The following is a 14,348-nucleotide window of genomic DNA, read 5'->3' as shown; positions in this document are numbered from 1 at the left end:
TAAAATGGTATAGTCACTTTGGAAAGCAGTTTGACAACATCTTAAAAAGTTTATATACTTATATCTAACCTAACAATTCTATTATTAGCTATCTACTCAAGAGAAATCAAAACATATATCCACACAAAGACTTGTTTATAACTGTGCATGGCTTATTCATGCAGTCCAAATGTCCAAAAACTAGTGAAAAGATAAACAAAATATAGATTCATAAAATGGAATGTTCTTTGCCAATTTTTAAAAAAATGGTCTATTGACAATAAATAACATGAATGAACTTCAAACATGTTATGCTAAGTGAAAGAAGCTCAACAGGAAAGACAATATATTGTATGACTTCATTTACATAAAATTTCCAGAAAAGGCAAATTTATAGAGACAGAAAGCAGATTTACGGTTGCCTGGGGCTGAGGGTGAGAGTGGGAATTGATTGCAAATAAGCACAAGGGAAATTTTGGGGTGATGGAAACGTTCTAAAACTGGATTGTGGTCATGATTATGCAACTGTATACATTTGCTAAAAATCATTCATCTGTACACTTATAATGGGTGACTATTACAATATGTAAATTATGCCTCGATAAAGCTATAAAAAATTCAAGGGCAGGAGAGTGGGCTGCTGAATAAAATCTTTGAGACATCGAGTTCTATTGACTGAGCCCATCCCTGCAACAGGGAACATTCACCTCCCACAGTAATGTTTTGCTCAAATTTGCCTGGCTACACCCATCCTGAACAATGAAGAAATTAGTTATATATTTCTGTGATTATATTTATTTAAAATTCTACCTTGACCAAAGTTCATCCATATGGACACATTCTGGCTTTGGGTTATGTTGCTATAATCAATATTGTTCTGGTCTAAGGATCATTTTATCTCTGAGATAATTTTGCATTTTTCTGCTCTGACTCATTTTTGACCATTTTATAGTTTAACAGGAGGACAATCTTAATTCCGGCGGTTTGTGCTTAACTTGCATCTAAATGGACTAACTTGTTTCCAACTACTTATTAACTAGAAGTTAAATATTCTCTAAGTGATCCCATATACAACTACACACACAGACATTACTACTTTATTAATAACTTACAGAGTTTCCTTTTTCCTAGAGAAATATTACCTGGCTTTCCCACAAACTTACAAATAAATCCTTACCATAGTGGAGTTCTGTAGACATGGAAAATTGTATTTAAACAGGGGAATATATACCTTATGGGTATTCATAAATTTCTTCAAGTAGAGGTAGAACACGAAATATATTTTATTCTTTGTTTAAAACCAGAAAGGGTAGGGAAGAGGTGGAAAATAAGAATATATTGCAATGTGTAGGGCATTCACTTCCCCAAAATGTAAATAAAATATTTTAGGAGAAAGGATTTAAAGGCTAAGAATTTGTGTTGGTTGGTTGTTAATAAATCTATTTTCCAAATCAACAAAATGATTCAAGGCAACTTCTAGTCTAATGAATGAAACATTACTTCCTGGTGGATTCAGGACATGGTTGCAACAGCCCCCTTTCAGAGCTGGCTTCTCGCACCGAAAAATGACAGTGGAGATAGTGAGTGGTTCTTTTCTGAGGCTCCATCTATCATTCTACCATTACTTCTGCAAAAATCACGAGTCAATACAACCTGATCTGGTTTAAGGAGAATGACACTGATAAACAGATCAGGTTCAAACACACCATAAATATCACACAAAGCTTCACGTAACAGGCCAAGGCAAAGCCTGGTGAACCAATATATCATTCTAAGTATGATGCATATGGAGGATGTTCAAAGAGGTTGCTGATTGCTGCTGCCCCAGAAAAACAACTTTCTTTTCCATTAATGATGAGACTCAAGTCAACATTACTCTTCCAGGCTTCTCTTTGCTCATGTGTGTGGGCCCATGTGCTTTATTATATAATCACATTTAGAAGTGTTTACTTGTACAATTCAGGATTTCCTCAGTTTGAGATTCTTAGCAGATAAATTTTTTAAAAAAGAAGTGGACTCCCATAAGACTATTTGTATTACTCCCAAAATGTTTTTGATACTATTGAAGTGTATATTATTTTAGGTAAAACGTTCATGTCAGTGGTCTCCAAATGACAAGAGGAGAGTAGACCCAAAAACTTATATTTCAATTTTTATCTAAAATAAAAAATAACTTAGCTCTTTGGCAGCCACACCAGGGAGTAAAAACAGTGACTTCTGATTATGTCTGTCAAGAAGATAGCCAATAAATTTTAAAAATCATAAAGAAAATTCATTGAAATGAGGTTTATATCCACATTTATGGATGTGCATTGAAGTTTAATCACATTACATGTATATGTATAATAAATTTTAAAGCATACATATGTTGGAGCCTCTTCTTTTACTAATTGGATATGCAATCAAGACATTTGGAGACCACTTAGAAATATCACTTGGAATTTTATTCACTTAATCTTGATTGTGGATGTTTCTGGTTGAGAATCCATGTGAATCCAGGGTGATTAACAAGAAAATTGACAAATATAAAATATCAGAAGTAAGTGGATTCTATCATTTAATTGTACAATTGATACTCTGGATGTGTGAACCTATATATCATGCAGGTTACTAAGTGTCTGGGCATCCTTGTCAAAACCTGGACCACTGTTTCTGTGTTCCACATGACCAAGAGGAAGAGTAGCATGATGTTCTGCTGCTCCGTGCATGAGGGCAGGTGCTGAAAATGATAAGTAACACAACACTGCAAGCAGAGTAAAAATCACAATGTAGGTGTCACAAGTAAAGGCTAGCCAGGAAAACCTAGATATTAAAATGATGTATTCTCCCATCCAAGTACTAACCAGACCCGACCCTGCTTAGCTTCCAAGATCAGACGAGATCAGACACGCTCAGGGTGGTCCAGCCATAGATAAAGTGATGCATTCTTAACAACTGATCCTTACGTGTGAGGAAAAAAGGGCACTTGGATTAGCTCAGATGTTTCTACTAGTAATCATCCACCGGTGCTTGCAACTTAATTAGCGTTACTTTGGATTAATTAGTTAAGCAAATTCTTTTTGAATGCCTACTAAGTGATGAGTGAGTGCTGAGAGTAATTGATGTGATTTATTGGACATTTTCTGTGCCAGACTCTAGGCTAAACTTCTTAACTATATCATTGTGATTAATCCTTACAGCAACTTTTTCAGGTAGATGCTACAATACCGATCATAGCAATAAGGAAATCGAGGCACAAAGAGGCCAAATAAGTGGCCAAATTCTAGACATGGGTTCGTGAAACAATTTCAGGTCTGTCTGCAGCATGCTAGTTAGTCCCCTTGGGGGAGAACTACAGGGAGAGTGGAGTGATGGGTGAGGAGGAAACAAGAACTCGGAATGCTGGAGAGCAGCAACCTCTCTCTGAGCTACTGTCTTATGGACACTGTTTGGGACTTGCCCGCAGATCTCCCCAGCTGTGTTACTGGAAGCTTTCTTCAAGCTCCAGACATAATCCGGCACCATGGAGGGCAAACAGAAGGCTTCCGTAGCTGCAGCTCTGTGTCAGTGTTTCAGGCTGTGTCAGCCTGGCAGCTCTTCCCATTTCGACCTTGACCTGGTGGCTGCCCTGAGTCTGATCTTCTCATTCCCCTATGGCTGCTCCTCCGATTCCTGGAAATCAGTCTCTCGGAGACTGAGGGTGTTGACATCAGCTGCCAGATGTTTTTCAGGCTAGCCATAGCCTTCTTAGATCTTTGCTTGTGGGTGACACAAGATTGAGGTCCAAGAGCATCTGCCAGACCTCATCACCTGTCCTGTTCTTGTTTGAATAAACTCTCCAGGTCTTGACTCTTTTTATGCAGATGGTACTGGTGTTGTTCTGTCTAACTTGGGGCTCCCTGAGAAGCTGGCCTGTTCCTTGCATTGCACATCAGCTTGCTCTGCTGCTCTGCTCAGAAGCTGTCTTTATAGGCTCATCTGACTGCTCTGTCCGAAGACTTCCCTTCTTGCTGTCCTTAATCTGGTTTCCTTCCCATGCCTGAGCCTCAGTGCAAACAGGGCAAAATTGTGAAGTTTGTCTTAATTCTTACTGCCCCTCCCCCATTCCCTTTTGTGTTGCTTCTACTCTTTGACATTCAGGTTTTAAAAGTATTATCATCATTGATATCATCATCATCATTTGCATTTTGGTTTTATATATCTACTTTGTTTTAATAAAATAAACAGAATAAAGGTAAAGTCCTCTTTGTTTACTTAATCAGCCTGTTTCCTTTCTCCCTAGAGGCATTCAATATTATGAATTTCAGTTGATATTATTTTATTTTTCTACATCTATTATCCATAAATAATGAATAATAACTAATATTTACGGAGCACTTAGTATGCACCTAGCAGTGTTCTAACTTATTTACAAGCATTCCTTGACTCTTAAAAACAACTCTTCCTTGACTCTTGAAAATAAGTGCTATTATCTCTCACAGATGCAAAAATTGAAATACCAAGAACTTAAATAACTTGCACAAGGTCACGCAGCTAATAAGTAGCAGAGTTGGGGTTCGAGTCAGGCTCCAGGCTTCAGAACCAGTATTAATCACAGGCTGATACTTTTAACCACTCTAATGTTATGCAACATTCTGAGGTATTTCATTGAGTGATTTTTACAATGTTCAAAAATGTTCAAAGATACCTTTTTAAAATTTCTTTCAATTTCTTTTTCCTTTCAACAGTTGTGTTTTTAAGACATATATAAATGTAATCAATATTTACTGTTATATTCTGTCAGAAATATCCATCATATTTACTATATTCCTCTGGATAGGTATCTAGAGTTTTTCTGATTTTTCACTGTTGCAAGCTATGCTACAATGAACACTATTGTGGTTATCTCCCTGTTAACAATCACTTTTCTCTCTAATTCAAATGTTGCTATTTCACCAGTGCTTTTTGTCAGTTGACAAGATGAACTGGTTAAATACTTCTCACCAATATCTGATTGATTAATATTAGTTTAATACTTTACTTGACTTTGTATTTTAAAAGACCCACTTGTTGGTAGAATTTAACCTGTAATGGGTGAAGTGAGTATGTGAACAGTTTCAGAAATTAGGAGGAAAGGGTGGATTTGAAGACTGCATGGGGGCGGTATTCCCAGTACTTTGGGATTTCTGTTATCCGTCTGATAGAACTGAACTTTCTCTTGCCTATCATGGAAGTCTGGGTCTCCATGAGAGTCTCTGTTCTAGCACCGATGTTCCAGAGTGGTTCAGATGCCACCTGAACTACTTTCAGTACTCCTTTTTCTACCTTGTAAATAATAAATGCATAGATACTTTATAGGATTACAAAATACTCTGAAGTATAATAGTGACCTTAAGACATATAAAAACATATTTGTAAATATTGATAACCACAGGGTGAATACACTTGCATTCCAAATGAGATTTCCTCTTTAGTCCAGTTAGTCTTGCTCTTCAATATTTAAGTTGCTTGCCCTTTAAAAGAAGTTCCAGGTGGAAGCATCAGAGCATTATCTACCAGAAGCCCAAGAATATTTTATATTGTGACAACTGCAGTGTTTTATTTATGGAGAAGCTTTACTAGTATCAAGTTTTTTCTGGACAAACTCACTGTGAATAAACTCAGTTGTCTTTTTGTTATTTTATGTATTGTAAATGTGTGCGTGGCTTACCATATATATCTTGATGCATGGCATAGCTGTTGTCTTGAGATAAAAGAACCATTGGACCCTGACTTTAACAAGAAGAAAAGTACAAGTTACCATTAACAGCCCAGCATCAAGGAAGAATATTGGCCATGGAATTAGAGGACCTGGTTCTAATTCTAACACAGTTCCGGAGAAGTTGTGAAAATTACCGTAAGTGGGAATCATAACAATACTGATCTCATCATGTTGTAAGATGACTAGACTATCTTCTAAGTTAATATAATTTTGCCAAGTGAATTAAAAAATACATAACCTGTTTTTTAAACACTGAGTGGTATGGTTACCTGATACATAGTGATATATGCAGAAACAAATTTTTAAATTTCTTATAAAATGAGCAGAGCCATTTCTCTCATGCCTACAGTTGTGAGAAGAAAAGGGACCTGGTATGTGTAGGGCATTGTGTGTAAGAGGAAAGCCTGGCCCCATGGTGAGCTTTCTACACTGTGACTCTGTTTTGTGGTAGAACACTCAACTACTGGCTGCAAGTGAGTATAACAGGCATTGGTTACCTTAACATTAAGTGTAATGCATCTCAGTCACAGAATCTAGTTACTTCTCCCCAGGAGAGGCCAAGGACAACAGTTTAATGGCACTAGGCCTCAGAAACCAATACTCCAAAATATGGCATTTTGATGTTCTGGACTGACTGAAGAAGCCTCAAGGTCACTTCACCACCGGCAGCTCTCCCCAAAGTTTGAAGTTTCTTTATTTGCTTTAGATCCAGACCCACCTAGGAGAACAATTATTCTTTTCTTCCCCTCCCTGTAAGATCAGGAATGTGACCACACCTGAATAAACTCTTCATGAAGGTAATCTCTCAGACTCGTTCAACTTCCAAAGAAAACTATTTACTAGTTAATCTTTGTTCCCCATCCATTCATCCTCCCTAGTAATCCTTCATTGCCCCTCAACAGAATTCTTCTTTTCCCCTCTCCCATAACCCATTTTACCAGAAAGGCATATAGGCGTCTAAACCCCTTTGGGGAGTTGAGTTTTCATTCTGAAGGCTCACATGTATACATGCAAAATTAGTTTGTATCTTTTTTTTCCAACTAGTCAATCTACCTCTCATGTCAGTGATTTGTCAGTGAGGGTTGGGGGGCAAGAGCCTTTGCTCCCTATAATGGGAATAAGTACCTTACCCTTCCCTTATCTCATCTATTTAAAATAGCTCTACAGAGCTATTTTAGAGAGGATGGCATGCCATGTTTTAGGGAAATACAGATTGTATAGGGTAGTAGCCATTCCATCCCCACATACAAGAGATGATGTGATTTGTTCGTCCACCTCCCCACGAGATTAAGAGTGTCCAAGTTGTTTTCCCTGTTCCGCACTCCTCCCCATATAAGTCAAGGTCTAAGGATGACCTGTTAGAAAATGCTGAGCTACTGAACTGATGGATCTTTAGAACTGAACATGGAGAAGAGGGCCAGAAGGCTATGACAGAGTTGAGGAAGAAAATTCCAGGGTGCAGCCGGCATGCCGGTGTTTGGTGTGGTGTGGTAAGGATATGTGAGTGGAATCTGACTGAAGGTGAGTAGGTGGCTGAGGATTAAGATTTTTTCAATCAATCACTGTCCCCTTCTTGGTGCCACCCATTGGGCACAGGAAGCCTAACAGTAAGAAAGTGGGAGTGGATCACTTGTGGCAGGGGCTGAGGAGAGAAGGAAGAGGCTGAGCCCCAGTCAGTTACCCATGTAGGGACTCGTGCAGGGAGAGACACCTGGAGGAGGTCCCACCCAGAACCCGTAAGTGCCTCCCATGAGGAATTTAACATTTGACGGAGAGAGGGAAACAGGGGCCAGACAGGGATGGCATGACAAAGAAGAGAGGCCGATTTACCATGAGCAGTCACTTGTGGAATATCTTCTTTCTGCTCCTTCATCCCTGCAATTCCAGAAGGGTAATGACAGCAAAGAAGGTGGGAATGGTATGAAAGAAGAGACCCCATTTGCCCCCTTTCCTCTTCCTGCTACAGCCACAGGAGCCACCAGGCTAGCCTCTCTGGGATTGAAGAGGAAGAGTCCTATGGAGTAAATCTGAGATTGAAATTTTAAATGCACAGCAACAAAATCATCTGAAAATTTGTAAAATTGGTTTGAGATATCACTAGGGAGCCTAAAATCCAATGAGAATGAAAAAAAATGCAGAGCATATTTTCATTGGTACACCTTGATGAAATCAGTTAAATTAGTTATTAATTATTCATTATAAATATTTCTCTCTTTAGAGGACCAAATGTCCTGAGTAGTTGTTCCTCCAGATGGATCTTAGGAGCTTTTCACTCAGTCCTGGCAGAGATGAAACTTGGCCTGCTTTCCATATGGCTAATCTTAAATTGTTCATGAATTTGTTCATTTATTCAATCTACATTTATGGAGCATTTAGTGTGCCAGACACCAAACTACTGAACCAGACTCTCGGGATAATTAAGCCAGCCAAATACTCAGTTCTCATGATTTCATATGGAATAAAAAACTTTTTTTTTTTTTTAGCTTTGGAGGCACTGGCAGACACTGCACAAAATTGTGGGCTTTACAACTCAATAGCAGTCTGAACCGCCTGTTAGAAATAATGGTGACCACACATCCTGGGTTTTCCAGGACAGTCTTGGTTTCTTACAATTTTATTTTATTTTTCAATAAAGTAAATTTATTCAATATGTAGCTAAATGCAATTTATTTTTTATGAGTTTGTAGCACTTTTCATTTAAACTTATAAATGATGAAATATCCTTTGTTAGACCACATTCCCCAATATTTTATTTGGAAAATATGGATGCTTAATGCTGTAGTTTTTTTTTTTTTTAAAAGAAAATGATCTAGATTATGATGACAAAAATATGAAAATTATTGTTTCCTGGAAATCCAGCTTTTCTGGCAGCTGTATCTCTTGGAATCTGACACATTTTAAAGGTATAATGTGTTTCAGCTAATGCAACAGTTTGCCTTAATGCCAGCTTTAACCCACAGTGATATGAAACGCACTGATGCTTTGTGCTTTAGAAGGTAATGAGTGATGTATGGAGGGATTCTTCATTCAGGTCATACTTCCTGCAAGACAAGATGAAAGAGAGAGAAGGAGAGAGTTGAGAGATAAGAGACAAAGAGAGAAAGCGACTTGGGGAAGCACAGAGAAGAGAGAGCCAGGGTGAAATAGTTTGTAACCATCTCAGCTCTCATCACAAAATAATTTCTTGCACAGGCCATTCAAGAAGCATGATGAGGATAATAATCAGCTGTTGTTTTTAGATTCTTTTTAGTTTTATTGTGGAATAATTTAATTAAAATACGTTTTTATTACCCTTTTACTGCCTCTGTCTGCTCTCTCTCCTGCTGTAATTTCCTGAAAAGGAGATGCATGACGTCCTCTGGGCATCCCTGCTAGCTTTTCAATCATCCATTCATATCTTCCCAGTTAGTTTCATTTTGCCAAAAGAATCCTTTTCATATTTAGCATTCTTATCACTGCAAATGAGTGGTCTGATTATCTGATGTACTGCGTAGTTATGGGGAAAAAGTGCTTTAACTTTTTCTTAATCTCCTCTGAAAATGGTAGGCTTAGAAAACAGAAACATCTCAGTAAGAAATTTCTTTTAGAAACATGCTTTTCCACATTCCCTAATGTGGTAGGCAGAATAGTGGCCCCCCAAGGGTATACATGTCCTAATCCCTAAAACCTGTGAATATGTTACCTTACATAGCAAAAGGGGCTTTGCATATGTAATTAATTTAAGGACTTTGAGATGGGAGATTATCCTGGATAACATGCGTGGGTCCAGTGTAATCACAAAGGTCTTTAAAATTGGAAGAAGAAGAGGAAGGCAGAAGTGAGGTCAGGGAAACACATGTGATAATGGAAGCGGAGTCACACAGATGCTATGCTGCTGGTTTTGTAGACAGATGAAGGGGCCATGAGCCAAGGAGTGTGGGCCAACTCTAGAAGCTGGAAAAAGCAAGGGAACAAATTGTCCCCTCAGAACTTCCAGAAGGAACACCTCCCAGCTGACAACTTGATTTTAGCCCAGTGGAACCCGTGTCAGACTTATAAACTATAGAAGTGTAAGATAATAAATTTATTTACAGCCACAAGGTTACAGCAGCAATAGAAAAACTAAGTCATCAAATTTTCTGAGTATAGGTTGAATCCTAAATTTAATAGCTTTTAATTGCCTTTTGTAATAAAAGTCTTCTTAACCTCACTGGCCTTTAAGTGCAATATTTTATATAATCGAGGACACAGTATTGGCAGCAGGTTTCCCACCTCTGCACACTTCCTTTTTAATCATTGCTCCCTTTAGAAGCCAATTTTCAGTGGCAACAAGCTTATACTTGGACAGTTTCATTCCTACTTATTCTTAAGTCTAATTTTAATCAAATTTGTAAGTAGATGAAAGACCCAAGCTAGATAGGGCTTATGACAGGGTTTTATGACAGTCGACAAAATAGGAAGTAATACTCTCTTTCCTTTTATATAATATTAGCAATATTTATCTTAATTTGGATTATAAGAATGAAATCTGCCAAGATGACTCTCATGTCATGCTGTCACGGTGAATATTCTGTGGACAGTAATGTTATCTAAAAAGGAAGCTGGTTCTTTGGGGAAAATATTAGTTCGTGTCTGAGACTAGGAAAATCTTGGTGTAAATTCAGTTGGCAACTTCACTAATTGGAAGCTACAAATCAATAGGAAACCAAGGTTCACTTATATAGATGTTAGTTTTTCAAGCACTTTATTTTATCGATCATGCATTTTCATGCAATCTCTAATATGCTATAACAAAATGAAGGTTAAAAATCTCTCTCAGGTTTCTAGACATTCACACCAGATGTAAAATAAAGTAAGAAAAGAAAAAATTGTGGCTGCCCTCTTTTTCTTTGTAGTTTTAATTGGGGCTTTTGGTTAAGGCATTGCCTCTGCAACAACTTCAGTTGTGATAAAAAGAGACAGTAACGCTCCAGGGAGGTCTTTGTACAGATCTAGCAAATGTCAGGCAGTGGTTCTTCAGATTCCTTGTTGGAGGAGGATCTAGGTTCAACTGAGATTTTTTTTAGCTGTAAAATCTGTGGCAGTAGATTGAATTTTAACAACAATATTCACCTAGCATTAAGTTTTGCTATGCATTGAATGATGTGTGTGTGTGTGTGTGTGTGTGTGTGTGTGTGTGTGTGAGAGAGAGAGAGACAGAGACAGAGAGAGACAGAGAGAGGTGAGAAGCCTTCATGAGACACAAAATAACCTTTCTGAAAGACTTTTACACTACTTCAAGGAAATACTTTCTAGTTTAAAGTCAGGGTACACCAGATAGGAGGCAAAATAATACAATCACTGAAAACCTGAGTTAGAAATATCCTGCTTCCTGCTTTCCCTCATTTTCCAACCCCTTTTATCCCCCAAGCTGTTTCCTCCTCTCTCTCTAGGAAGAGAAATTTGACTTTGCAGAGAAATTAAAATCCTTCACAAGGCAAATCTATTATCTCCCCAGTAATGATGAAGATCTTCCCAATAGCAAACAAACATAAATTTGCATCTACTCTATCCTTCCTTTTTCTCATTACAATAAAGATGTCTCTACTAACATCATGTATTCTACCCACTGTAACTTGCTCCAGAACTTTACACTGCCGCTAGCTTCTTCGCCTTCTGGTGTAACAAACCTTTCCTTCTTAAATGGGTTCTTCCTGCTATGGTCTGAATAGGTCCCCATCATTAATGTGTTGGAAATTTAATCGCTAATGCAACAGTGTTGGGAGGTGGGTCTTTTGGGGGGGGGTGTTTAGGTTCTGAGGGCTCTGCCCTGATGAATGGATTAAAGCTACCACAGAATGGTCTTGGGGAAGGGAGTTTGCTCTTTCTTCCCCTTCTGCCTTCCCCATATGAGGTGCAGCAGGAAGGCCCTCATCGGATACCAGCAATGTGATCTTGGACTTTCCAGCCTTCAGAACTGTGGAAGTAGATTTCTGTTTTTTTATAAATTATCCAGTCTCAGCTATTCTGTTATGGCAGTGCAGACCAACTAAGACACTTCCCATCACATTTTAAGCATATTTGTCTCTTTTACCTTTTAAAAACAACAAAAGGAATCCTCTTCACCCTTCAGATATCGCATTCTCTTTTCCTCCCTTCTATAGCCAGATTTCTTCAGATTGCTTCTGAGTTCACCTCAATTTGGCATTTGGTCCCCTGACTCTACCCAAATTGCTCTCATTTATGTCACCAATAATGTTCATTTCACTAAATTGAAGAGACACTTTCATTTTCCTCCTTTTTTTCATACTGAGTATCACTCTGTCACCCAGGCTAAAGTGCAGTGGCATCATCACAGCTCTCCGCAGCCTCAAAGTCCTGGGATCAAGTGATCCTCCCACCTTGGCCTCCCAGAGTGCTAGGATTACAGGCGTGAGCCACCATGTCTGGCCCATTCCCTCTTCTTGACTTCTCAGCTGCTTTGGGCGTATCCTCCTTCTCAAATACTCTTTCTTTGAATTCTGTGAGGCAAAGAATTTTTTGGCATTTTTCCTACTTATCTGTTTATTCTTTTCCTATTTCCATCTTAGGCACAACCTCCTGTACCTAATCATTGGCTCACGGAGTTGCAGTTTTACTTTTGGCCTTCTTCTCTTCTTATACTATACACTCCTTCTTGGCAATCCAGCTCTTGCCCACATCCTCAATTACTATTTCTAAGCTAATGAATCCTAAATATCTTTTCCTAGCCCAGATTATTTCTTTATTTCATACCAAAATATCCATCCACCTCCTTGGTACTTTTTCTTAAGTAGCTAAAAGTTACCTAAACCAAATATGTCCAGGAATATACTCACAATTACTCTGTGTCCTACTCCTACATCTTTTGCAAGAGAATGCCACCATTAATTCATCAGTGAGGGCTCCAACATCCACCTGTGGATGCAAGCCAGCAGCTAGGAATCCTCTTTGACAAATCCCTCTAATTCACTGCCCCAATTCCATTCAGCACTAAGCCCTGTCATATTTTACTTTTTAAATAATCACTCAGATATATCCACTACTCATCATCTCTATTAACTTTAACCTAGTCTAAGCTATTTCCCTTCCAATGCATTTTCTGCAACATGGCTAGAGTGATCTTTTCATAATGCAAATATCAACATGTTTTTTTTCCTTGTTAAAACTCTTTGATGACTTCCTAATACTCTAAGGATAAAAACAATTGCTACTTCCCATGCTCTGTGGTCATTTGAATCGTAGCCCCTCACTAGCCCTTCAGTGTCAGAATGTACCGTGCTCCCATCCTCCTTAATTGGCTCCAGGAATGCTGTCCCTCTGTCAGCCTCATAAACAAGTCACACTCCTCCCACATCAGGACTTTTGGACATGCTTGGACACTCTCTTTTCATCTCTTTCTTCATTAAACTCCTACAATCAAGGATCATCTCTTCATGGACTGCTTCTTTGACTCTGCTGACTAGACCAAGTTCCCCTCATGAAAGCATGTATTTCTCCTTCCTAACACTTAGAACAGCTGTAATTTAATATTTATCTGTTCGATTAATAACAATAGTACTTAGCTTTATGAAAAATACAGGATATACAATGCTAAACCACTATATCCTTTGTGCTTAAATAAAATCAGTTAACGAAATGCCTGGGAAAAATATTTGTTGAATAAATACATGTAAAAGACTTAAAAATTACTTTAATCTGTTTTAGAGAGGGATAGACTGAGTTCCAGAAAGGTAAATCACTGAAACCAAAGCTTAAGTACCATAATTCTAGTATTGGGACCAATTCGTGGCACAATATCATGTTTTTAAATGTGAATTATGTTCCCTTTACACATTTATGCAAATTTGGGTAAAGTTGGTATCGATTATTTTAGTAGTGGTAACATTGGAAGACTTACAGGGAAAGTCTGCATTTAATGCCTATTATAATTAGTTAACTTTTATAGACAATGATCCATACCCAAACTTTTCTATCTAAATTCTTGTAGATGATGAAACTTCTTGTGTGAAATCAAATTTTCTACCTTGGACTGAACTAGAAACGTGTGCGTGATGTGGGTACAAGAGATCCTAGCTACTTCTGAATTGGCTTGGCTAAAACTCCAATGAAGTGGTAGCAAGCCCTCCTTGTTAATCTTCTCCTTGTGGAGAGGCATGCTGGCCATTTGCTGATTTGTTGTCAGATTAATTAGTGGGCATTCCCTTTTCACTCTGTGTTGCAAGGAACTACTAGCTGCTAGACAGGGTCAGCCAGTGGGAAGAAAAGACTGGAGAGCAAGTGGGAGGAGGCATTTAAGGTTATCACTCTTTCTCTCATGTTAACGTAGGCAGAATCTCTGGCAGCAGTTATACTTCCTCTTTAACTATAGATCCTGGCAGATAACCTCTCATTCAGTGGTCCCAGCTCCCCAAAGTAGTTCTTTCTAGGCTTCTTGCCCCCATTGTATGTCCCTGGCTATGGGTCTCCAGTAAAACCAATCCCCTTTTCTCTAGCCCTGTTGGATAATACTGGCTTTCCTGCTGTTGCTAATCTGTGGGTTGCTTCATGATTTTCCGTTTGGTTTTTCAGGTACACAAATATTTGTGTAACCATTTTCCTGTATTAAATTTCCTTTATTTGAAATACTTAAATTGATTTTGATTTTACTGATTAGATCTTGAGTGATACAATT

Source organism: Propithecus coquereli, unplaced genomic scaffold (assembly GCF_000956105.1).
Source record: "Propithecus coquereli isolate 6110/MARCELLA unplaced genomic scaffold, Pcoq_1.0 Scaffold147, whole genome shotgun sequence".
In the NCBI taxonomy this organism is placed as follows: Eukaryota; Metazoa; Chordata; class Mammalia; order Primates; family Indriidae; genus Propithecus; species Propithecus coquereli.
The sequence above is the reverse complement of the archived record's forward strand: the minus strand, read 5'-3'. Positions refer to the sequence as shown.